This window comes from Malurus melanocephalus, unplaced genomic scaffold (genome assembly GCF_030028575.1).
Source record: "Malurus melanocephalus ecotype Western Australia unplaced genomic scaffold, MMel_1.1 scaffold_24, whole genome shotgun sequence".
In the NCBI taxonomy this organism is placed as follows: Eukaryota; Metazoa; Chordata; class Aves; order Passeriformes; family Maluridae; genus Malurus; species Malurus melanocephalus.
The window spans coordinates 1,413,167-1,436,355 of record NW_026623256.1 but is presented as its reverse complement, the minus strand read 5'-3'; positions in this window follow the sequence as shown (position 1 = coordinate 1,436,355).

Below are 23,189 nucleotides of genomic sequence, written 5' to 3'. Positions count from 1 at the left end.
GGCAACTGGGATCATTTGTACTAAGCTCTGTTGACAGAGGTAAGACAGAAATAAAATTGACTACAGCRTAATGCACTCAAAACAAAAACGTGGGCTTCCTCTTCAGCTCGTTGAACAAAAAGCCAGGATACAAAAACTTTGGGGAAATTCTAGGCCATGTCTCAATTGTCCTTTTTTAAGTCCTAGCTCCAAATGRGAGATTTCATAATGAGTTATTTTAAGACACAGAGTCAACCCTCTGTGTCACGTCCCAAGTGTCCAGATAGCACAGGCATGCAAGACAGACACCATGCCCACTGCAAAGCCAAGGAAAAAGAGTCTGGCATGTGGTTCATGTCCAGGAGATGACAACACCTCCAAAATGCTCCCTGCTGTGGAGAGGGGTCCAGGCTGGACAGAGCTTCTCAGACTTTCGGGCAAACTGGTGACAGTGGTGCCATCAGACCGTGCTGGGCCAGTGACTTACAGAGGTGTCACTGTCACCACACACACTGCCTSTGTGCCAGCAGCTGTGCTCTGTGTTGGGGGTTCTGGGACAGCCCCGCCATCCATGTTCCCCTCTCCTCACTTCTAAAAGAGCTGAGTGGGATCTGCAGATGGGAAGAGTCAACCCTTGCWCTGCCAAAATCACCCTGGTGTTTAGACAGCACTTTCTCCCATCCCAAGCTGCCATAGGGAATTTCACTCAGCACCTTTTCGTTGTGTTGGGGTTGGAATCATCCAGCATGAGCCCCACACTGAAGCAAACACATGACAGGCAAAATTGGTGCAGGCATGGTGAAATCTCAGTTCCCTGAGCCTGTGTCCTCACACTTTCCCTGCTCAGCCCTCCCTCTGTATGCCAGACTGGGCACTATCCCTGGAGCACACTCCRTCTGACAGCTGCCTTGCAGGCTGATGGCTTCACAGGGGACTCCAGGAGACCCCCGGGTTGCCCTTTTGCCCTTGTTAACATCTGTATTACGAGCAGCACTAATGGCAACATGACAAGCTGGAGATAGATGGATGTAAACAAACTCCCGGCAACAGTCACGGGAGAATTATTTGCATCATTATCTCTTTCTTCATTACCTGCAAAGGATCAGGACATTTATATTTTTGACATGTGCTGCTGGTCAGTTTAGCAGATGCAGGTTTAATTTTTATCCTGTGTTGAAGAGGGGGAGAAGAGACACAGAGGGATTGGAAGGGCTTTGCCCTTGTTTATGGGAAGGCTCTGAAAGGTTGAAGGAAAGCTGAAGATCATCCCCAGCAGTGGTGCCAGTGTGCAGAAGCTCTCAGGTTAGACATCAATCTCTCTCAAAAAGAGGACTCAGAGAAAACAGCTGCTGGGGCAGCAATATAAAAAAAAATCACATGGAGCGTTCAGTGGATGGACAGAAGAGCACATGGTAAAAGTAAATGTGGGATTAATGTCAGGGTCCCGAGGTATTGAAGGGAGARAGATTTATGGGGCCTAGGTGTGGGCGGTGGGTAGGGAATATTTGTTTTTCTGTGTTGAGGAAGGGACCTTTTGGCTGGTGTCAAGATCAGCTCTTGGAGAGATCTCGGAGGAACATGAAGCTGGGAATTTCTCTGAACAGGAGCAGGCAAAGTGCAAGAGCTGCATGAACTGGAAAGGAGGMCGGGCTCTATTTCTTCCTGTAAAAATCAGACAGATGTTTGGGTTACCCCCACGTACACTGAGTCACAATCTTTGAGGTCTGCATCACCTGGCAGCCTTGAAACCACAGAGAGGAATGCAGAATGCTCTCCTCAGGACTTTAACTGCTGGAAGGATATTCTGCTGCTTGTAAGGATGGGATGTGGAGTGAGGAATTGGTGTGAAGTGTGAGCAGTACATGAATGTGGGCTACCTGCATGGCAGAGCTGCTGGCCACTCGAGTGGAGGCAGGAGTTGGCTTGCAGGGCAAGCCTTGATATGAACCTCTACAGGACCAGAGGCAAGGGGAATATTGGTTAAATCTCCAGCTGGATCTCCTCCAAACACACAAGAGTGYTCAGCTGGAAGCCCAGAAGTGGAGCCATCTATGAAGAAAAGGTGCAGGGCTGAGGGGAGGTTCCTGACTCACTCACTCCTTAGAACATTTCAGCTGTGAGAAGAGTTCACCTTTTGCATCCCAGTGAATCCTTGGACCCTGGAGGCTTTCAGCTATGCTGCCAGGAGTGCAMGTGCTGCTGGCTTGGATGGAATGGGCAGCTCAGTGCTGGAAGCTCAACAAAGGCCAGCAGTCCATCAGGCACAGGCCAGAGAGCATCTGCAAAGGGACCTTTTGGGGTTCTGCTTGGCCTCTGAGCAACAGCCACTGTGGTGGATGTATTAAGACAGAGGGTAAAAGCTCCACAGTCCAACCAAATCCTTGCCCTGTGAAGCCACACATCTCTGGCACCCCAATACCCATATTTCTCCCCATAAGAAGCTGCAGACTTTTAATCTTGTAGAGTATATTAATGGAGTCTCCTATGGTTTTCTTACTGAAGGCCCCACTGTATTTTCCAGGTGACATGTCTAATTCAGATGGAGTCACCTTCCAGCAGGATCCTAACATGACTACAAAKATATCCCCAGAAACATAAAGTCTGATTAAAAACAAACTTGCCCAACTCTGTCACCAATAAGAAAATCCCATAGAACTTGACCCAGCAAGGAATTAATACAACATGCCATGTGATACAATTACTTACTTTTATGGAGTCATACCATCTGGTTGTTTGGTTTCTTCCATATATTTCTTTATAACAGAATTCATCACTTCATATGTTTTCCTTACTTAAAAAAAAAAAAAAATCACCAAACCTCAAAATCCAAAGTACTGAGATTACACACAGGAAGGACTTGGAAAGTTTCACAGAGAAAACTCTGCATGAGCCTTTTCCAAAGGACCCCCAGGATTTTCTTCATTTAGATTTATGAAAGGACCAGCATATTGATTATGTAACTGCCATCTGAAGTTTAATAATATATAGAAGAAGTAAATRGAACTGCTGAGGAATTTAACTCGCCTATAAATAGAGAGTGGCATCCCCATTAATTCATTAAAGGTATATGGGAAGTGTAACGTATTCCAATTAACATTTCATAAGATGGTTGTAGCTTGTTAGTTATGAACCAACATTTGTCATTTTCTTTTTAGAGCAATTAAATGATATCCAATTCCCTTGGCAGGCTGCAGCTGTCTCCTTTGATAGCTTTCAAACTTTCCAGTGAGGACATATACAAAAGGTAGAGATTCCTGCTTTGCTGCTTTTTCTTTTTCTCTTCTTCATTTTTTCTTTTTCTTTTTCTTTTTCTTTTTCTTATTTCTATTTCTATTTCTATTTCTATTTCTATTTCTATTTCTATTTCTATTTCTATTTCTATTTCTATTTCTATTTCTATTTCTATTTCTATTTTTCTCTTTTTCTTCCCACCTTCCTTTTTCCCCCCCTCTCACTCTTTCCCTTTGCCAATTAGAAAGCATTTTGCACCCTGAATGGGCTTATTCACTCATCGTTCTGTTAAATAACCACTAGCTAGATGTATCTTGCTTAAGCACAACAACTGGCCTGGTACCAGATGAGCTTGATATTTATTTAACAAACAGTGCTGTCTTCATAGATCTAAATTAGAGCCTTATTTGAAATACTTAAAGTTTACCCATTACTGTTTGCCCTCAGTGAAAATCCAAGTTCTGGTTACGTCCCTGCTCACTAGGATTAGAACTGTCACAATATTTATTTAACAGGAGGAGGCATGCTAAGCCATGCTGCAAACATTGCTGTGCCAATATGAAGAGGAACTCACTGCTTTTTACAGTGTTTCTTTCTCTGTGTGCTCTCTCTCCATCCCTCCCTCTTTCCTCTTCAGAATTCCTGCTGTCCCCATGTCCTCCTGCCCCACTGGCCCCTCCACATGCCCTCTCCCACAGATGGCATTTCTAYTGCCCACAGAATGATCCTGGTGGAAAAACATGTTTGGAAAAGGGCTGTGAAAATTGGGATTGGTGCTGATGGAGCCAAGGAGGGCAATGCATGGCCTGTCCCCTCCTCTCCTGGTGTCCCCCGTGCCCCAAACCACACTGATCAAGGCAGTGGACACACGGTAGGGACAGAGTCATGGCCTCTGGGCTCCTCATCCTCCTGCTGCACCACAAACTGCCTCCAGCTGGGACACACGTGTCCCTCAGTCATCAGYTCAGATTCTTTCCCACAGCAGCAAGGCCAGGTGCACTTTGGGTCTTTTCCCATCTCATTGTGAAAATGTAAACTATGAGGGGGGAACTATATTGTTCTTCTGTTTCACTGGGTGATGCAAATTCCCATTCTCCACAGGGAGTGGATGAACAAATACCCTTGGTACAAGTGCAAGGATTGCCTGGTAATTTCCTCTTCTTTCTCAGATACAAAACACAGATCCCTTCCTCCAGTTTGCAAAGCCTGTGGAATTCCTGGAGCTCAGCAAAGAGAGGGATGGTTTCCCATCTCCAGCCCTCTAGAAAGACAGCAGCACAAGGGAAGAAAAAGCAGCAGTGAAAAGGTGGGAGGAAGACTGTGCTGAGCAGCATACATGTATTTTATGCTGATAATTATGAAGGGACAAAGTTTCTGTCTTGGGTAGTCAATATTTTCAGCCTGATTTCCTCAGCAGTATTCTGTCTGTCAGTTCCCCTTTAACCACTTTTGAACCAGTTGGCCAATTCCAGTCAGGGCTTGACAGACATGGAATTCTGGGTGGTACCAAGTTCCTGCTGGGTTTATGGAGCACAGGGATCACAGCCCCCACTGAAGGGAGCAGAACATAAGGGCTGCACAGAGGCAGGACAGGCTCACCCTGTGTGATGTCAGCACCCAGGATCACCCCACCTTTGGATACAGCAAAGAACCTTTTGTGACTCCCAGGTGAAATTTGGGTCTCCAGAATGAGGAGAAGGTAGGGCAGGGGAACGGGAGGGAGAGGGATTCCCAAATGTCCTTTGGGACAGGTACATTGCTGTGCAAAAATGAAGGAAAACTCCAGGGAACACCCCAGGCTCTTGAGGAAGGGCTGAAAAAGCAGGGGAAAATGTGGTAAAATCTATAGCACAGCATCACAAAAAGCAGGAATGAAGGAAACACTGCCATTCAGTCTCCTAACAGTGTGATGAGGAAAGCAAATCCAGCTGCTTTCAGGTCACCCATCCCAGTCTCTAGGTGAGGAACACTCCTTTCAAGGACCRAATTCCAGAGCCAACAGACTTGTAACACTCAATTGTCGTTCCAGCTATGGATGGGAAAACCTGATAAAATGAGTCCTGTATGGACAGAGGATTGAAATAGAGCTTGGGCAGGGATTGTGGCCAGAGATTAGTGKCCATAAATACATCAAAAGCAAAGGACTTTAAGACACAGGCATAGCAGCACCATTTATAAACTGCCACGTGTCCCAATTCATACCTCACCATTCATGGGCATGGTGGGAAGGCTGCACAACCCAGGCCCAGACTCTCCACAAAGACCCTTTTCCTTTAATGTTGCTGAAGCTTTCAGAAACTGCAGTGTTTTTTCGCTTTGGGTATGGTTTTTTGGTTTTTTTTTTTTTCCCAAGGCCAACCAAAAATACATATAAAAAAAAAAAGGCAGCTGTGCCTATTAAGATGTTTCTCATCTGGTGTGCTAAGTCTGTGCTGGAGTTAACTCTGCGTCTGCATCTTCATCAACAATGCGACATCACTTACACCAATTTGATTTTACCTTGTCTGGGAGATGAAAGCAATTTATAAGTTTCAAAGAGCACTCCCTGGCTGGGATCCAAACACAGGAGTGTAGTGCTGAAAAGAGAATTGCTGGAGACTTTTATGTCTGGCATATGGTGTGCTAGTTTCCTTTCTAATCTGGGTAATGAAGGTCAGGATGAAGTGCTGAGTTGGTTGTGTTGGCCAAGGCGTTTGACGACCTGCTCGCACAGGTGGGGATTTCAAACCCTGACCAAGGAGCAAAGGGAAATCTCATCACTCACCTCACTGAAAACTTGGAAATACGTACTTTCCTCCTCGTTTCTGAATACATTTTTCTGGGGAAGACAAAAGTCGTGACTGGGCTGCAGCAATGGAAGATTTCTAYGGGCTATGCCACATGGGGCTATTCGGTAGTGCACCTGGTGGATCCCACTAGCATCTGTGACTAATTGAGAAGATAAATCCATTTTGCTGGAGTGGTTTAGWTTTCCAAAAGTCCTTCAGCCTATTCCAGCTGAGCTGATTAGAGTCCAGCTCACTGGGAGTCATTACTGTCAATCCCACCAGCTGGCCTGAATTTTGCAAAGAGAAAAAAGCAAGAGAAATGCATTAAAAATGAATAAATCTATATTTCATGACTTATGCAAACTGATTTTCCCCAAAGGGGGTCCTGTTCCTGACATCGCCACATCTTTGTGATGTTCCTGCATGGCTTGGCTTGCTCGTGGGTCTCCTTCAAAAAGAGAAGAGGTATTTCAAGGGTTAAATGTCAGCATCAATGAAATTAGGAGCGTTTTGGATATAGATGAGATAAGGGCACACASGGCCTCTGGATATAGACACATATAGAGGTAATGAATTCAATATCTAATGCAAGATCTAAATTCTTGCATTCAGCCAAGTTATATTTATCACAGACTGCTTCTTAGAGCACAGTCATAGCTGGAGCATGATTAGAAGTGCAGTTCATTTCAGTTACCTCAGACTACTTAGCAGTTGTATTTGCTGTAGATTTTGCTCATCTGCCAGTTCCAGGGTTTTTCARCATCTCTGTCACTTGTTTTGCAAATGGGAGGAAAGAGCCACCACCTTTGGAGCTGATCATGCTGGCCTGGGAGCCTATGTTTGGATAAACCCCCACATCTTCCCTCCACCTCAGATATTTCTTGCTAGTCCATCTGAGGGACCTGTCACCAGTCCCACTGCAGACAGATGARCCTCCATCAAGCCGTAGAAAGGGTCAGGATTTTTTGTCACTCAATTTTCCTTTTTTCTTGTTCCCTTTTCCCTCTAGTAGTTTATTCAAGCCCAGAGAAAGAGCTTCGTCCCTAGCTCGTGTAGAGCTCTGATGTATGCAAATCCTCCTTGTGCTCCCATGGCCCTTTTTTTTTCCCTCTTCTTTCCTTTTAATTCTAGATTTGAAAATAAAATGCGAGCTGGCTGCACAGAGATCTCTCATGTGTGCAACTTCCAATTGTGGCAAATTGGAACTGTCGATGCAAGCAGCTCAGATTTATTTATATATTTAAGAGGAAGGAGGGAAGAGAGGGAGAGGGAGGGGGAGATGCTCRTGGTGGAAAGGAAAAAGAAAAATAACAGATCCAAGCAAAAAGGGATTTGAATCTCAAATACTACTCCCTGGCCCATATTACCCAAATCCCTCCAGCCTTGCCCATGACTGCCTCTTGCCTAGTTAAAAACAACAGGCAAAAGATCAAAAACATATTTTTTTTCCCCCACAACACATGAAGAGCTGTTGAGTTTTGCAGATGCCATTAGGCAACCGAAGTCTAGCACCGAGACTGATGCAATTAATACTTGGTGCTTCAAAACATTAACATAGCTATTTATATAAATTAGTAACCTTAAGCCCAGGCGGTAGCATTATTACAGCATTACTAATTAAATCACAATAAGCTTAGTTTGCAGTACTATTAATTATGAARCTGACATAGTGATATTGGAGATCTGATTGGCCTGTTGTCAGTCATTACCCGATCAGTAATGAACCAGACAGGCAATGAAAATCAAAGCTGACGCTCCAGCAGTGCTGTTCCCAGCTCCTGGGAAGAAGGGCCACCATTGCAGCAGGGGAAGCATCAGCATCCTCCCTCAAAGCAGGCAGGCAGCACCARCAGAGCCTGGGGCCCTGGGGAGGAGCGTGGGGGAGCTTCTCTCTGCCTCCTCTAGCTGCTCAGACCCAAGAGGAAAAGCTACTCCTTCCTGTGCTAACGAAGAGATCATGGGTCTCTTTTGTGAGASCAGGTGAACCAGGCTTTGCCATCTCTCATGGACCCTCTGGTTCAGATGGTTAGAAAACATCCTTCAGGGATTTGGTGTGGCTTGGCAGAGTTAGTGAAGGGAAGGACATTGATGTGATGTTCTGTTGTGGACACACACAAAGAGCTTTTCATGAAGACCTGGCCAAATGCTTTTTTTGCTGGAAAGGGCAGTGGGACAAAGCCACCATGKCAGGGAAGTGTCCCATCACAGGCAAATGGCACTGTGCCCGTGGGCAGGGGGAAGGAGGGGGTGCCAACACAAACCCAGGGGTATAAACGGGGAGCAGAGGCTGTTGGGTTTTACAGTGGTTGTGTTCCACATCAAACACAACACAGTCTGACAGCACTGGGGCACAGGAGGCACAGGCTGGTGACAGGAGGCTGAAGAGCAGGAATCCAAGGTCAGTAACCAACCAACCTCATAGGCTGGACCTACYTTGTCCAACCTAGCTAATTCTGCCATTCTGTGAGTACAAGTTAGTCTGGAGTTGCCCATCACTAACATGGCAGTAAGAGACAGAACAAGAACATCTGCAAAGCAGTCTTGGCCTCTGCTTTATGTAGGAGATGATGAGTTTATCCAGAACAAGAGGTTTGGCCTGAGGAGCCCTAAAAAGTGCTTCCTTCAGCGTCGTTTGGTGCTCCATTGTTCCAGCAAGACACYCAGCCATGGTAATCTCTCCTGTGCTGCAGCAGTTCTCCTGCACAGCCAGATTCTTGGAGCAAAGAACCCATAAAACAGCAAGAACACACTCTGTGACAGCTTGTGTGTGTTTCATTAAAGTAAGAGCAACTGATTGACAGCTGTCAGTTTAGAGGCACCTGCTTCTCCTTTCCTGATGGACCTAAAATGATGAGCATGCCATAGAAATGGAAGGAAGCCAGCTGTCTTCCACTCCTGTTATCCACAGCAGCGATTCAAAGCAATAAAACACTCAGAGTTTGAGAGCAGGAGGGCAGCTCCTGTTCCCTGGCTCAGTTATCATCTCAACTTCTGCCCACAAAAGGGAATCTCTTCTGCAAAACAAAACAAAATTCAAGCAGGGGGGAAATTACCATGGAAAGATCTCGTAGCATGGAAAGATTTGCTCATTTGATGGAATTGAAGAGWGATAAAATGTCTTGCTCAGTTTTTCCACCAGTTAAAGGATTTRCAAGGTCCTGAGCAATTGGGGATCACCTCTGGTCATTGGAGAGATGGCAGATACCACTCCTCACTGCCAGCTGGCACATTTCTCATCCATCTCCAGCCCAAGGGAGGTGTTTTGCTTCCTTTGGAGATGGGCAGAGGGATGCTGCAGGTTTTACATCTGCCCCACACGGTGCAATGGTCGGTGTCAGAGGCTGCTCTGTGCTCACAAACCAGATCTCACTGGCACCTCCTGTGAGCATCAAACACTGACCTGCAGCAAAGAAAGAAAACCTTGGTCTAGCCAAAGTAAAACACAAAGAAAATGCAATCCCTAAATTAAACAGCACAAGCCTCCCAGGACAGGCCTCAGAATGTAAGTCCCTGCACTTTCTAAAATCAGAGCTGASAGGGATTTTTTTAGTGCTGCAGCATGTAGGGCCACAGCTGCATGTTCGGGGAGCACAGCACAGTCTGCYATAAATTACATGCTCTGCCAGGAGAGCCCTGGATTCTCCACCAGCTGAGGTTGTGACCCTTCTTACACCCTGATGACAGAGCTCCTGGAGCCACAACCCCAAATCCGTGGGTGCCGTGCGAGGATTAAGCTCTGCACACTGGCTACAAAGAAGGGATGGAGCCTTTCCTTCCCTGGGTCTCACTTGTCGAGACTCATGTTCCTGCTGTTGCTCAGGTCAGCAGATGGCACTGCTACATTTAGACTTACAGGTTGTTTTTTTTTTTTTTCTTCTTAACCCGCAAATGTGTCTTTTTCTAGGAGAAATGCTGCATTGCTGTGCTGCCTTCTCACTGCTGTTTGCTCGAGGTCCAGTGCTCCCCGGGTTGTCACAGTTCCCTGACCACAAACTGCTGTGGGAAACTGGGCAATGGTGGGACAGGCTGGAACTGGGGGTTCTCTGCAGGTTGGATTTGGACAAGCCTGTCCCAGGGCCAGTAGAAAGACTTTGCTTAGATGATACTCAGTTTTTACAGTGCGGGTTGCTTTTTCAGAATTACCACTTAATAAAAGGTGAGCTGTAACAGTGGCAGCATCTTCAGCATTTCAGGATGCTGAAGTTATGCCTGAGAATGTCTTTGCTGGCTCAGTTCCCCCTGGACCAACATCTGGTCCCTGGTAGTGGCACTAAGGACATTCTTAAGGAACAATAAATAAATGTGATCTGTCACCTTAACAGTGCCCCAGCCATTTTCACCCCGGGATTATCCTGAGCTGGATGCAATATCTCTGTTGTGCCCTCAATCTCCTGAAGCCCTCCTTGCTGATAGCATCCACAACATCCCTTAAAGAAGAGTTTCACCATCAAGCAACCTGTTGTGTGAAGAACACACCCTTTTTTTGTTTGCTTTGGACCTGGCTGCTGTTAGCTCCATTTGATGATCTTGAGGATATTTAGCACTCAAGGCAGTGCCTGGTCCCTCCCACTCTCTCCATGCCACTGACAGGTTTACAGCCTCCCCATCAGCTGCAGAAGAAGCCAGAATGCAGAGAGGAGAGAGGGGTGAGAGGTACAGCAAGATAAGCAGCAAGAAGGGACCATGAGATGGTCTCAGCTCTCTGCAGCCTCTCCTTTGAGCGGGTTCTGTCCTATCCCAAAAGGGATGGGGTGGGCAGGGAGGCAGAGCAGGCAGGGATGGGCCTGGGCACGATGGGGCTCCTCACCATAATCCATAGGGGAGGATGAGAAGCCACTCTGCTGGAAGGGTTGCCAGRCTAGCCCACAGCACGGCTCAGAGCCAGAGCTGCTCGGAGCACCAGGAGGTGCCTGGAGACATTGGCAGGAATTCTGAGGAGGTAAAGACTGAGAGCAAAGAACAGGAACTCCAGGGGAGAGACTTAAGCACATTTAGGCTTAATTTGGATGGGAAGACCCTGGAGGAATACCTGCTCTGGCAATCCCCAGACTGGGGCTGGAATCCAGGAGAAGCAGCTGCTTATCTAAGGCTGAGCTGGGAGCTGTCAGAGTCCAGGGAAGTTGGTAAGCAGCTATCAGTGAGCACCAAGAGCCCTTGAGGGGCAGGAACACTGCAAAGCAGCACCGACAGTGCATTTGGAAGGAAGCCTCAGTCTCTCAATAAAATTTGTGTTCTTTCCACTTTATGGTCAAGGAGTTGCTTTCACCCCAGAGAGCAGGGAAAGCCGGCTGCTCTCCAAGAGCTCGTGCAGGTGGTTAGGGAGGGTCAGGTGGCTGCAGACAGAGCTTCTCACAGAGCTTCTCAACACACAGGCCTATTTCAGCACTGGGGTGTGATTTGGGGATTCACAGCACTCAGTCCAACAGTAGGGTCCTTGTGGTGAAAGCAAAATTCTGGTGGAGCCCAACTCTACACCCTGCAGAGCCCTGAGCTGGATAAGGCTGCTGGCTGATCCTTTGTCTCCCAAGGGAAATGCTCTGAAAAAAAGCTGTTCCAGGGCTTTTGCTGTGCACTTCTGGGAAGGTGAGTGAAACCTGGGTGCTGCCCTAAGCTGCCTGGATGTCTGCTCAAGAGCAATGGGAGCAGCACCCAAGGGAGATGGTGCTGTGCTCCGAAATCTAGAAAGTGGAAGCAAGGATTTAAAASAGGAGAGAGAGGCTTTGTGAGGAACCTGAGAAAACACATCTCCAAACACCAGAGGAGTGAGTATGAAGGATGGGTTGGTCCACAGCTTGGTGAAGGCAGCCTGCTGGGTGTGTGGGAAGAAACAAGGCTGCCTTTAAACAGCCCCACTGYGCCACTGCCATGTGCCCAGGGAGAGCCAGCAGCCCCACAGAACAAACAGGCAGCACTGCCTTGAAGCTTCTGTAGCTCCTAAAAACAGCAAACACCATGACAGGCAWGAGTGCCAACAACAAAGGGACACCCCTCAGCCCTTTGGATGGGGACAAAGCACTCTGCATAGCCAAGCACATCCAAAAGCTCCCTCGATTTCTTTGAAGGTCCTTGCTCTCCCTCTTGCAGCACTTTCCTGTTTTAATTTGCAGATTACAGGAGCAGGAAGGAGTASAGGAGCCAAAGGATTCTGCCAGGCTGAGCTGAAAGCAGCAGCAGCCGCTGTAGCAGCAGGCAGAGCCCAATCAGAAATGACCTCACCAAGCTGCTCATCTTCTTTGTGCATTTTCATCCCTGGAGAAAGCCCTGCCAAGCCAGAGAGTTCAGTGGAGAGCAGGCCAGGAGAGAGAGAGCATCCAGCCCAAGGGAGGAGCCCACCTTCACTGCAGCTGCTCGGTGGAACTGCCAGGGCTTAGCACAGCCAGRACTGTTTTAAACATCCTGGGCAGATCTTAGAAAATACAAGGTGGGCACAAAAACTTGTGCTGTGCTTTCATAGATGATTACAGCTTTGAATCAGGCTTGGGAAGGAAGGAAGGAAGGGAAGGAAGGAAGGAAGGAAGGAGCTGTGATATTCAATGAAAGGCTGCACAGAGAAGCATTGCCGAGCAGAAATAGTTTTAGGGTACCTGGAAGGCATCACGGCTTTTAATCCTTGCAAGGGATTTTTTTTTTTTTTTTTTTTTTTTTACAAGAAACAAGATGTTGTTTTGCTTTGTTTTGTTTTCCCTTGAGATGGGATTCAGATGCAATGCTGGAATACAGATTTCACCCAGCCTAGCATTTGGGGCAATCTCATCTGAATACTCTAAAGGTGTTGGGGACTGCATCTTATCACTGCTCAGATATGAAGTCAGAGTGGGTTTGGAAGGAGGTTTGGTTTGGTGCCAGCCCCTAAATACAGGGAAGCATGGAGATTGGCAAATACAGTATAAAAAAACCCACAAAGACACAAGCTTAGTACAGCTACAGATTTAAGCTTGTCTTGGACCCTGAGACATTGGAAAGAGTGTTTAAAACAACTCTAGTCTGGCTTTGACAGAAGATGGAAATGGTGAAGGAAATGTCAAAAGCAAATCGGAATTGGAAGCCAGTTCTCTAGAAAGCAGGAAAAAAAGAGAATTTGGAAACAAAGAGCTGAATATTTRAGTGCTATCACAGCAAGCAGTGACTGCTCAAGCCATAGGGACRGGCTCTGASCTCTGGGTCCTCCCAGTCCTGATCCCCTGCTCATCCAGAACAGGGGACTGTTTGTGGCACACAGTGCTGGTTTCCTCCTCGTCCAYGTGCCTGCACAAACTGAGCTTCCTGGGGAACTGGGGGCCTCCCGGGTCCCATAGTTTAAATAATTCCAATGTGAGAACACCAATCCTCAGCAAAGACCTGTGCCCAGACAAGCTGTGATGCCCTGGAGCGCAGTGTGTGATCAAAAGATTACTGAAAGAGTGCAGGATATGAGACAGCCGCTGGCAAGGCAGCATCCAGCTTTTGACAAAACCATGGATAAGCTGATGTTGAGTAAAGTTTCCCAAACCTCCACCTAAACTTCGAGCTTCAGCTCAAAATGCTGGTTCCAAGGCATCTGGTTATGGCATAAATTCCTCCTCACTGCCCTGTCTTCGTGCAGCTGCTCTGCATTTTCTGCTCCTCTCCATCTCCCAGCTGGGCTTGCAACAGCAATAATGTCATGTTAATATGAGGATTACCACTTGTAGGAGTGAGGAACATGGACAGCATAAAYGGGTCAAAGCTCAGGAAAATTATGACATCACCCTAAATAAAGCCTGGGTGTGGAGAAAGAGAAGAGAGCAGGAGGAACAAGAAGTTAGGAAGTGAGCGGATAAAAAAGGAGGGACGTCAATGGCTGATGGGGTAAGATGGAACATGTCTTTGGTCAGTAGARAAAGCAGGTTAGTGAAAAAAAGGGAAGGAAAAACAGCACCAGAGTTTTGGATCTTCTTCTACCACATTGTGAAATTCCTGTAAATATGGCATTAACTGGCATATGATGTAGAATTCCTTTAAGTATGGCTCACAACAGTGATTCCAGCCACTGGATGCTTTCATCCTTCCCTCAGTTCCCTCTGGTAGCCTTCTGCCCCTTTGGCCACCCGACTGTGCCACCCCAGCAGCTCAGGGCCACCTGCCCCCAGCTCCAGGTGCCTTCCAGCAAATCAATCCCTGAGGCTGCCCAGGGGCGAGAGCAGGAGAGGGAGAGCAAGGGAAGAGGGATCATTTTGGCCTTTTTTCAAAGCAGGACAAGTGCTTAGTGTTAATATGCAGAATGCCTGTATATCTCAATTACACACCTCCCACAGGGGCCTATTACAGCTACCCTGGGCAGCCAACATGTGTCAGCAGAGCAAACATCCAAGGCTAGCCCAAYGTACTCCAAAAATAAAGAGCAGAGAAAGCAGGACATGAGCCTGTCGACAGCTGCTTCTTTTCTCCCCTGCCCCTTCCCCATGTGGTTTTCAGGTCGAGCTGCCAGCCCTKTGCCTTAGCATTTTAACGTGTGCAYGAAATTGCAATCACCYCTGTCTTTCCCTACGTGGTGGAAATTGGGAAATTAGCATTGCCCCATCACAGCTTGTACAAGTTCGTGCTAAAATTCGATGTTGTTTTTCTCAAACGGTTGATTGGAGATTGGAAGATGGARAAGAAAATGGAGATTGGAAAGGAAGAAAAATGTTTTTCTGGTACAAGAATGATTTTTGGTGTACTGATTCCTCCCTGACACACATATTATTCCCACAGCCTGGSTACCTGAAAGGCAGAAAAAAATTAAATACGTCCTTAAAAACATGTAAACCTTACCCTCAAAAGAGATTTGTGTCCTGGAAAARGCAAAAAATCCATGCAGTCTAAACGCTTCTGTACTTCTGTTATTAAGTTCYACTTAAAGGTGCTCAGAAACAGCCACGGTAGAGAGCAACACAAGCACGAAGATGGATTATTTTGGCAAAGTGGGTCCTGGAATTGACGGCCCACTTCACCCTTAGTAGCTCCTTTAAACTCCTACATCTTTCTCTGTCTATTGCTTCCTCACCCCACAGAAATTTGTGTGGTACCACCAGAATTTTCACTGAGATTAAGGTCCTGGTAGAGTTTTGCACATATGCAAAGACTGAAGAGAAATATCCTGAATGAACAAWCCACACATGGGAAACAGAGAAAAGCCAATTCTAATAAATCCTTGACTGAATTTACTGGGAGCTGCCCAGTGGAGCTCAGAGCTTCTGCTGTTATTTTGGCCAGCACAGTCCTGGCACAGCACTGCCAAGATTGGAGCCCTGCTGAAACCTAAACATAGAGCCAGAGCTGACACCCTTCCAGTGACAAGAGGGTTAATGTGGCAGGGATGCTGTGGCACAGAAGCCAGGCAATTGTGTGTCTGTTCTGTTTTCAACTTGATTTCCTCTGATTGAGCAAGGGAGAAAAAACATTCAGAATGGCTACAAGTAAGTTCAAAACATTTTGAAATGCCTGAAGAAAACCCTAGTTACAGAGCAGCCTGTTGACTTTACGTGGCCCAGAAATAGCTCCTGTCTTGGCAGATGTTTTCCTGACATATTATCCTCCATATATTACAGCACCTTCTCTGAACTATCTTGCTCATCCTTTCACTGTTTGCTGTCATATCTTTCCATTATCTGAGAACATTGTATTGTTATCATTAGACTGATGCTTATCCTCTCCTTGCCTTCCTTTCTATCTTACCTAGCCTGACTGCATTTCTAACCATGCAGGAAAGTGTTTGTTGGGCTGAAGAAATTCTTTCTGGCTATTGTAGTTTGCACTTTGAGCTTCCTGCTTCTGTTGGATCGAAGGTGCCTATTTTTGTCACTTTCCACCTGTGGAGCTCAGGCAGCAAAAAGAAGTGAGCTGCACTTTAGGGTAAAGCCCAAGGGTCAGATTTAGGCTGCTCAGTAGCTGGCACGTCTGAGATGATTTCATATCTYACTCCTCTTGTAATTCCTAAATCAAAGCACTGAACTCTTTTGAAAATCTGATTTATTCAAAGCATCTGATGGAGAGGTGGGAAAAAGAGTTCTTAGTCTGGCAGTCTCTGTAAGAAGAAGAAACCAGGTGATTTTACATTGCCATATTGCCTCAGTGGGGCTCTCTTCACCTCACCTGGAACAGGAAAGCATCAGGCTACTGCCAGACTTGGCACTGAATGTTTACTGAACACCACAAAAGATGCTGCATTATCCCACCTSTAGGCATCCACAGCTCCTAGAGGGATCTGGAGGTGTCCCCAGAAGTGTGTGGCCATGAGATGCCACCTCCTGTAGCCCAGCTTGGCTCCCACCAGCTGGGTTGATCACCAGCACCTCTGTCTATAAACATTAACAACCCCTATGTGATGGACACAACCACCACTCTGTTTCCAGCTTTGTGTCAGCCAAGGGCAACTCAGCTTCAAACTGTTTTGAGCCTGAAGATGTTACAATAGTCTTTCATGAGATAGCTGACAGTGCTTACATTACCCCAAACCTCATTATTTCCTCCATCAATTTCCCCTTTCTTGTATAAATTAGAGTGAATTACAGTATTCATTTGGAATAACGTATAGCCACAAATGSATTCACATCAGTCAGAAAGGATACGTTTATTCATGAACACTTGAGTGTTTATTTCAAGAATATTAGTAGGGATAAATGAGCTTCAGAGATACTGGTGCTGTTAAGTAGCTGGGAGTATTCCTCCTGGAAGTGTACTTTGAGATTTTTTTCAATCCTCCTATTTATTACTCACACRATGGATTAGCTGAGCACTTCCACATGCTTCCAGACAATTTTTGCAAAAAGGGGCTCCTTTCCTTTTAATGTGTCCCTCCCATCCATCCATCCCAGCAGCAGAAACAAGGCTGCACAACACGGATGGCCACTTGTCTGAGCAGTAAATCAGAAACTGGTCTTACTCATTGCAAGTAAGAGCCATTCATAGATGGAGCAGTATTTGAATTTGGCTGTGCTGACTGTAGTTTGAACAGTTGTGAAACTGCAAGTAATCAACACTTTAATAAAACTCATAATCTGCTTGCAGATTGTCTGGCGAGGAGAAAACTGCTAAAGGAGCTAAATCATCTGCAGAATCATTTTCAGTGGATAATTTGACCAACTCCAACATGACAGTATTCATGTGCAAAAGCTCTGAAAATCTTTTCTGAATGGCCTGCAGAAAATGACTACAGATTTCTTACTGCTATGGATCAGAGCTGCTGTCGATATTCATAGAGACAGTATCTGTAAAAGACACCTGTCCAAAGAGAGAATCTGTTGGTGCAAACCACTGAGCTTTTTCAGTTCCATGAAAGCTTCTGGCTTTGCAAAGTCTCCGAGTTTCAAGCATGCACTTAAAGTTTAGATGTGTYGTGTGAGTATATCAATTTATTGCTGTACTGAGTTAGGTTCTGCCTGGAATCTGTAGTTAAATGAGGCTACACACAGCAGAAACTCTTCTTCAAAATACTTAGCTAATGGTTTACAGGGAGACTCAATRATTTAAGAGGATTAGTAGCTGGAAATGAAGCCTTGCAGCTATGCACCGCTTATTTAGTTCCACTCCAAATTTACAATTATCTGATGGTTGTTTGGTGGCCGAGGTGGATGGAATTGCCACCTCCAGACTCTCTTGTAGGAGACTGCTGTGTACTTATCACAGGCATCGCATCACCATCACAAATGGCCTGGCAGTGTAGCAGCTGAAAAAATCCTGCAAGGACTGACAGCTCCAGCACTGATTCTCTGCTAAGGCTCCACATGCAAAAGGCATGTGGGACATAATTCTGTATCGGGCCCCCATTGTGAGGACCCTGATAGGGCCCCACAGGCCACCTTAAACACCTTTTTTTAATGGATGGTATTTACTGCTGATGTGCAAACGATTTAGGGAGCTGAATGGGAAAAGGTCTTTATCCCATTTGAATTGCTGAGGCAATTGAGTCTCCCACTGTGGTATTTCCAACCTCCCTTGCAGCCTCTGTTGTGTGCATCAGAATWATTAGAATGCCCCATTTCGGTGAGTAAATTTTATTAACATGCATTACTATCACCTTGACCTTTAGCACTCCTTCCCTTGATTGGTTTACCATCCCAGAGCTGCTTCCAGGTGGGATGGCAGGGATGGATGGGAAGAGCAGGCAGCTCATCACAGCATCGCCTCTGAGAAAGATCAGCAGGTGCTGCACCAGGAGAGAAACATTTACTGTCCCAGASGTTATTCCCACTTGGAGCTGCCACCTAAACAGGGAGCTGGGAGGAAGTGCTGGGTCCTTGTGAGGGATGCAGGGAGGATCAGGAAGAATGGAAGGAAAACTGATCTAATGTTTTTGCTTTAGGGAAATGAAAGTCTGCGTTTCAGGCAAACAGCCAAGCTGGGGTTGAATGAATAGGCAAAACATGATGAGGGGTGTGGCCCTGCTTCTGGGCAGGTCAGATGGGTCATTCTCTGTTCTCACAGAACAAAGCAGAAAACTTGGAAARTGTTTTAGCAACTGGAAATGGATCCTGGAGGGTGCTGATGGTGTCCAGACCTGGCCTAAGCAGGGAACAGCTTTGGGCAGTAACACTCCTGATGTCATCTGGAAAGATGGTCTGGGGTAGGAAAGACATGCAGACAGGGTTAGGGAGTAAACAGAGGGCAACAGCAGCAGCAAATTGACAACTTTTGGCACATCAGATGAGCCCAAAGTAGCATCCTAGGAGCTGTGCAGATACCCCCACTGGGATTCTCTATTTTTATTTCTTCTGCCAAAGAGGCACTGAATCTTTTGATTTTCCTTTCCCCTGAAGAAGAGGAAAAATAAATCGAAATAGCTTCTTTTGAGGCATTTACACCCACTGACTTTAGCGTAGCTGTATTAAAAAGACAAGGAAAGGAAAATTCAATAAAGTAAAAATAAAAATCYATTAAAATTCCATTGGCTTTTGCACATGGAGCTTATTTGCAGAAGGTGAGCAGTTAGAGCCAAAGACTATAATCCTATGGCACGCACAGCTCTATTACCAGAGGACGCTGGTCCAGCCCCAGCATCAGCTCAGTAAATAAAACCTGGCTTTAGGACACCTCCCTTCTGGGAGTGACAGCCCTCTGCCCGTGCTGATTTCACAGGGCAGCYTCCTCTAAGTGCTTCCTGAGCACATAACAGGTCCTTGTTATTTTTTGGATGCTGGCTCTCCTCAAAATTCAGCTTTTCTAAAATATCTCCTCCAGAATCTGCGCTGTTCACTCAGGAAGGTAGAAACTGCCCAGGCCCCAGCTCTGGCAATTGGGGATGCTTCAGCCCTGATCCCTTCCTTGCCTCCTACGAATGCAGATACAGAACAGATCAAGGAGGGATTTTTTGGCAGAAGAGGTTGAATTTAGATGATGTCAAGGAATAAGAGCTGCTGTGACTGTAAGCTGCTGGGTTGAGTTTGTTCCTGCAATGTGCCCTATGCACAGCTGCACTGGGGCTCACCCAGAGGGTACCAGGAAARCTGTGRTGCCTSATWCCCCTCTCCCAGCTGGTGCCAGGTTCTGAGTTGTGCAGATCCCASCTCTCCCTGKGTGCAGAWTGARGAGTTTGGATCACYCTGRCACGGGAGRAGCATCCTRATTTKAAACTGGAATGTTTTTGGACACTGRGSTGATGACATTKCTCCCKGCTCATCACCARYTTTCTCCCATCTCACCYYRCCCARCCTTCAAACAGGTTTYCCAARGWATCTYTTTCTGCCACAGGGCCTGGGCTTTGGGGTCCACCTGCCCMAACAAAGCTCCCAACCTGGCTGCAGATTGGACCTGGCCCCACCTTCCCATCTTTTCACCAGCTTTGGATGCCTCAGGGTCGTGTTCTCGATCCTCGCTTTCTCACTCACTGCTCCCCAGAGGACAATAAGCACTTTAGAAACCRCTTTAGGGATTCTCCACAAGGATAAAACAAGGAAACCCAGAGACAACAACCTAATCAGCAAACAGCTGAGCCAGGGATAAATTCACATGGAAAGTCTGTGTTTGTTTATTACTAATGGGTAACAGAGATGATAACCTTTTAATCCAAAACCATAATGAAATATGCATATTTGTTAATGTGCAACTATAAAATGCAAATCTTGCAAACACAATGGAGAAGGGCAAAGAAAGTACTCAGYACCAATACTAATTTATTCCTTTGGCTTCAGACATTTATTCAAATTGAGTTGTGTATGTAATATAAAGTCAAATGAATATGTAATTGTAATGTATATGTATAAACATTTTCATCTCAAATATGCAAACTGTTTATCATAATAGGAAGTAATACATATTTTGCCAAATAAAAGGTTACCTATTAAAATATTTTTACACTCTTCCCACCCCAAGCTTTTGTGCTCTCTGTAAAAGCTCTATTAACATAGAAACAATTTCTGATTTTCCCTTCTGAATCACGCTACCCAAATCAAAAGATTTAAAGTATTAACAAAGTAGAATCAGAAAGATTTTTACATGAAGATTTTCTCTCTCRCTCTCCTCTTTTCCAAGCTACACAGGAACTGCTCTCCTAAATATCAGTTTAAAATGTTGGCTAAAAAGCTGAGCAATTTTCCCCTTCTCTTTCCAGCCCCCCAAAGAAACAGCTTTTCCCTGTTGCTGTTGGAGTAATTACATATTCATCTACATATTCATGCAGTAGCAACTGAGTTTTATTGCTAGTCCTGGTCACCGCTGCTTTTTTAATCCATCTCTCTGGCAGCTTGGCAGCCTGAGAGCTGAAACCAGCTTCACACACTGTATGTGAGAAGGTCTGAATTGGCTTGTGAATAGCATGATTTGCGAAGAAAATAAAGGAAAATAAAGAATCAGGAAAATCCTCCTTTCCTAAACTCACCTGAAATMAAATCTCTTCCTGCAAGGGTAAAGTTCAGGTGGTTTTCCCTCTTTTTTTCCTGGTAGGATACTCATGCTCATAATTCATGAGCTATTGTGCCATGAGGAGTATTTCTATCAGAAATTTAGCGTGGATTAATTATCTGAAATTTGAAAGCACTGCCAGGAAGGCAACAGCAATATTTCCATTGGCTTTACTGAGCAGTGGACCAGTGGAGTCAGGGCAGAGCACAAAGGATTTTCAAATCAACCTCTACCCATTGCTTCTTTCCTCTCTCCTGACTCTGCTATTCASTTTCCCACTGCTGCTGTAACTCTGTGCTGCTTTTATTCAGCCCTGCCTGGTGCATTCAGCATTTTCTTCTCTTGTCTTCCAAACAAAACATTTCCCACCTTTTTGTGTTTTCTGACTCTCCCGAGGACCAGAGCCATGTAGTGATARCCAGAAGAGAAGAGGAAATCCCATCACTATTTATAACCTCAAATTCTATGAATTCAGGAGTTCTGGAGAAGCACAAAAAGTGCTGGTGGGTAACTAAAGCTGAGTAATTTTCCATTCTCTTTTACACATAMCCCTGAAAATGGAAGGAAGGATAATTTTGGTGCAGGGCTATAGCTTAGTCCCATGAAATCAGGGCAGGGAGTGCAGAGATCTTCCCTTTCCAGACTGCCCTGAGTCAGACTAATGCAGCCTTACACCAACAACAAGTGGTTCATCCACCCCTGGCCTGAAGGTCCAGCTCCCTGCCCAGCCAGGAGCCACCATCCTTCTTGCTATTGTGATTGATCCCTGCAGGGTGGATGAAAATTTCCTTACTGAAACCTCTCCAAACTCCAAAAAGATTTTGGCAGCACTGCCCAGGGCTGACAAAGCCACCGCACACCGTCAGATTTGGAGAGCAGCTACAAAAGTTCTTTAGAAAAGCAAAGTGAGTCCSTTTTCTCCCTAGCATTTATTTGTTCAAATCATTTATGAGGAAAGCAGCCAGAAACCACCTCTCTTAACCCATTTCTGCCCACTTGCACCGTCCTCAGAGACAATGCTCTGCAGACAGCTTGTGCAGAAGAGGTCTATTCACTTTTGAAGAAGGAGGGTGAAGGAGCAAGGGAGAAAAGCCAGCAGGCCAAATGAGAATCACTCCTCTAGAAGTCTTCCATCATTTAAGACTCATAAATCATGATGCAGATTAATGAGAAATTAATGCAGTGCAGAAATTACTGGGGATGAGGAGCTGTCGGTCAGCAGCAGGAGTGACTGTACGTGAGACAAAGCAGTGAAAATCTCCAAAATGAGAGAGGGCTCGGCAGCCTGGACCAGTTCTTTAATGAGGAAAGACAGAGAGGTCAGCATGGGAACAAGATAGCGTGTGGCTGCATCGGGGAGACAAGGGGCACWATTTAAAAATCCTGTCAAAAGACTCTCTGGACTGATTTATATAAAAGTCTTATTCATATCTTCTAATGAAAAATCCTCCTGCATCAAATAATAATATATAAGCCTTAAAAGAGAGAGAGAGAGACAGTGTGTGTGTGCACAAGAGCAGAGGGGAGGAAATCAAAGGAGTAGAGGTTAATTTCACAATGCACCTCCTCTGTTTGGGGGAGAAAAATAACACAGACRAGGAAAATAGCCTACTTTACCTCCTGTCCTTTCTCTGAGATCCTCCAGTGACATTATTTTAAGCATTTAACTTGCTGATAGCAGTTAGGCTGGTCACATTTTCCCTCCATTTAGTGGCAGTTTTTGAGCGCATCATTTAGTCCCRCAGTGATGGAAGTGATGGAGCATGGGTATGATAGATGAGTCTCTTCCCCAGCACTCAGGCTTTGGGGGCTAACAAGTACCTTACCACGCTGCTGGTTCAAGCACTCTGAGCCTCTCTGCAGAGCAGGGCATGCAAAGGTGGGCAGAGGGTAAAAACTGATCTTCCTTCTTATTATTTCACATCTAAGGGAGATGACTACTGTCATCTTCTAAGATAAATTTTCCCTCCTCCTCCGTGGAAAGCGTTCTCACTGTGACTCCAAGCCCAGAAAGTGTAAATTGAGTCCCAACGTCCCATCCGTGCAGATTTGCAGAGGCAGTGACAGAAACTCGTGGGAGTTATTTTGGAGAGCGTGGCTGTTCCACCGCAGGTAGGAAGTCTTTATGCAGATACTGCAGMGGTACCTTCATTTACGGCTCCCGTTGGTCCCAGTGCCCACAGGAAGCCTGTAACCATAGCAATGCTCTGATGGAGGGTTCTGCTGTGCACAGAGCAGGAGTGGCAGCTGAKGGTGTCAGCAGAGAGGAGAACCTGGACAGGGCACTGTGGGTGATGAGTGGAATAGGAAGAGCACTCTCACAGCCTGGGCAGATGGAGATCAGTAACAGCGCTGGGAGGGAAGGCAGGCAAGATG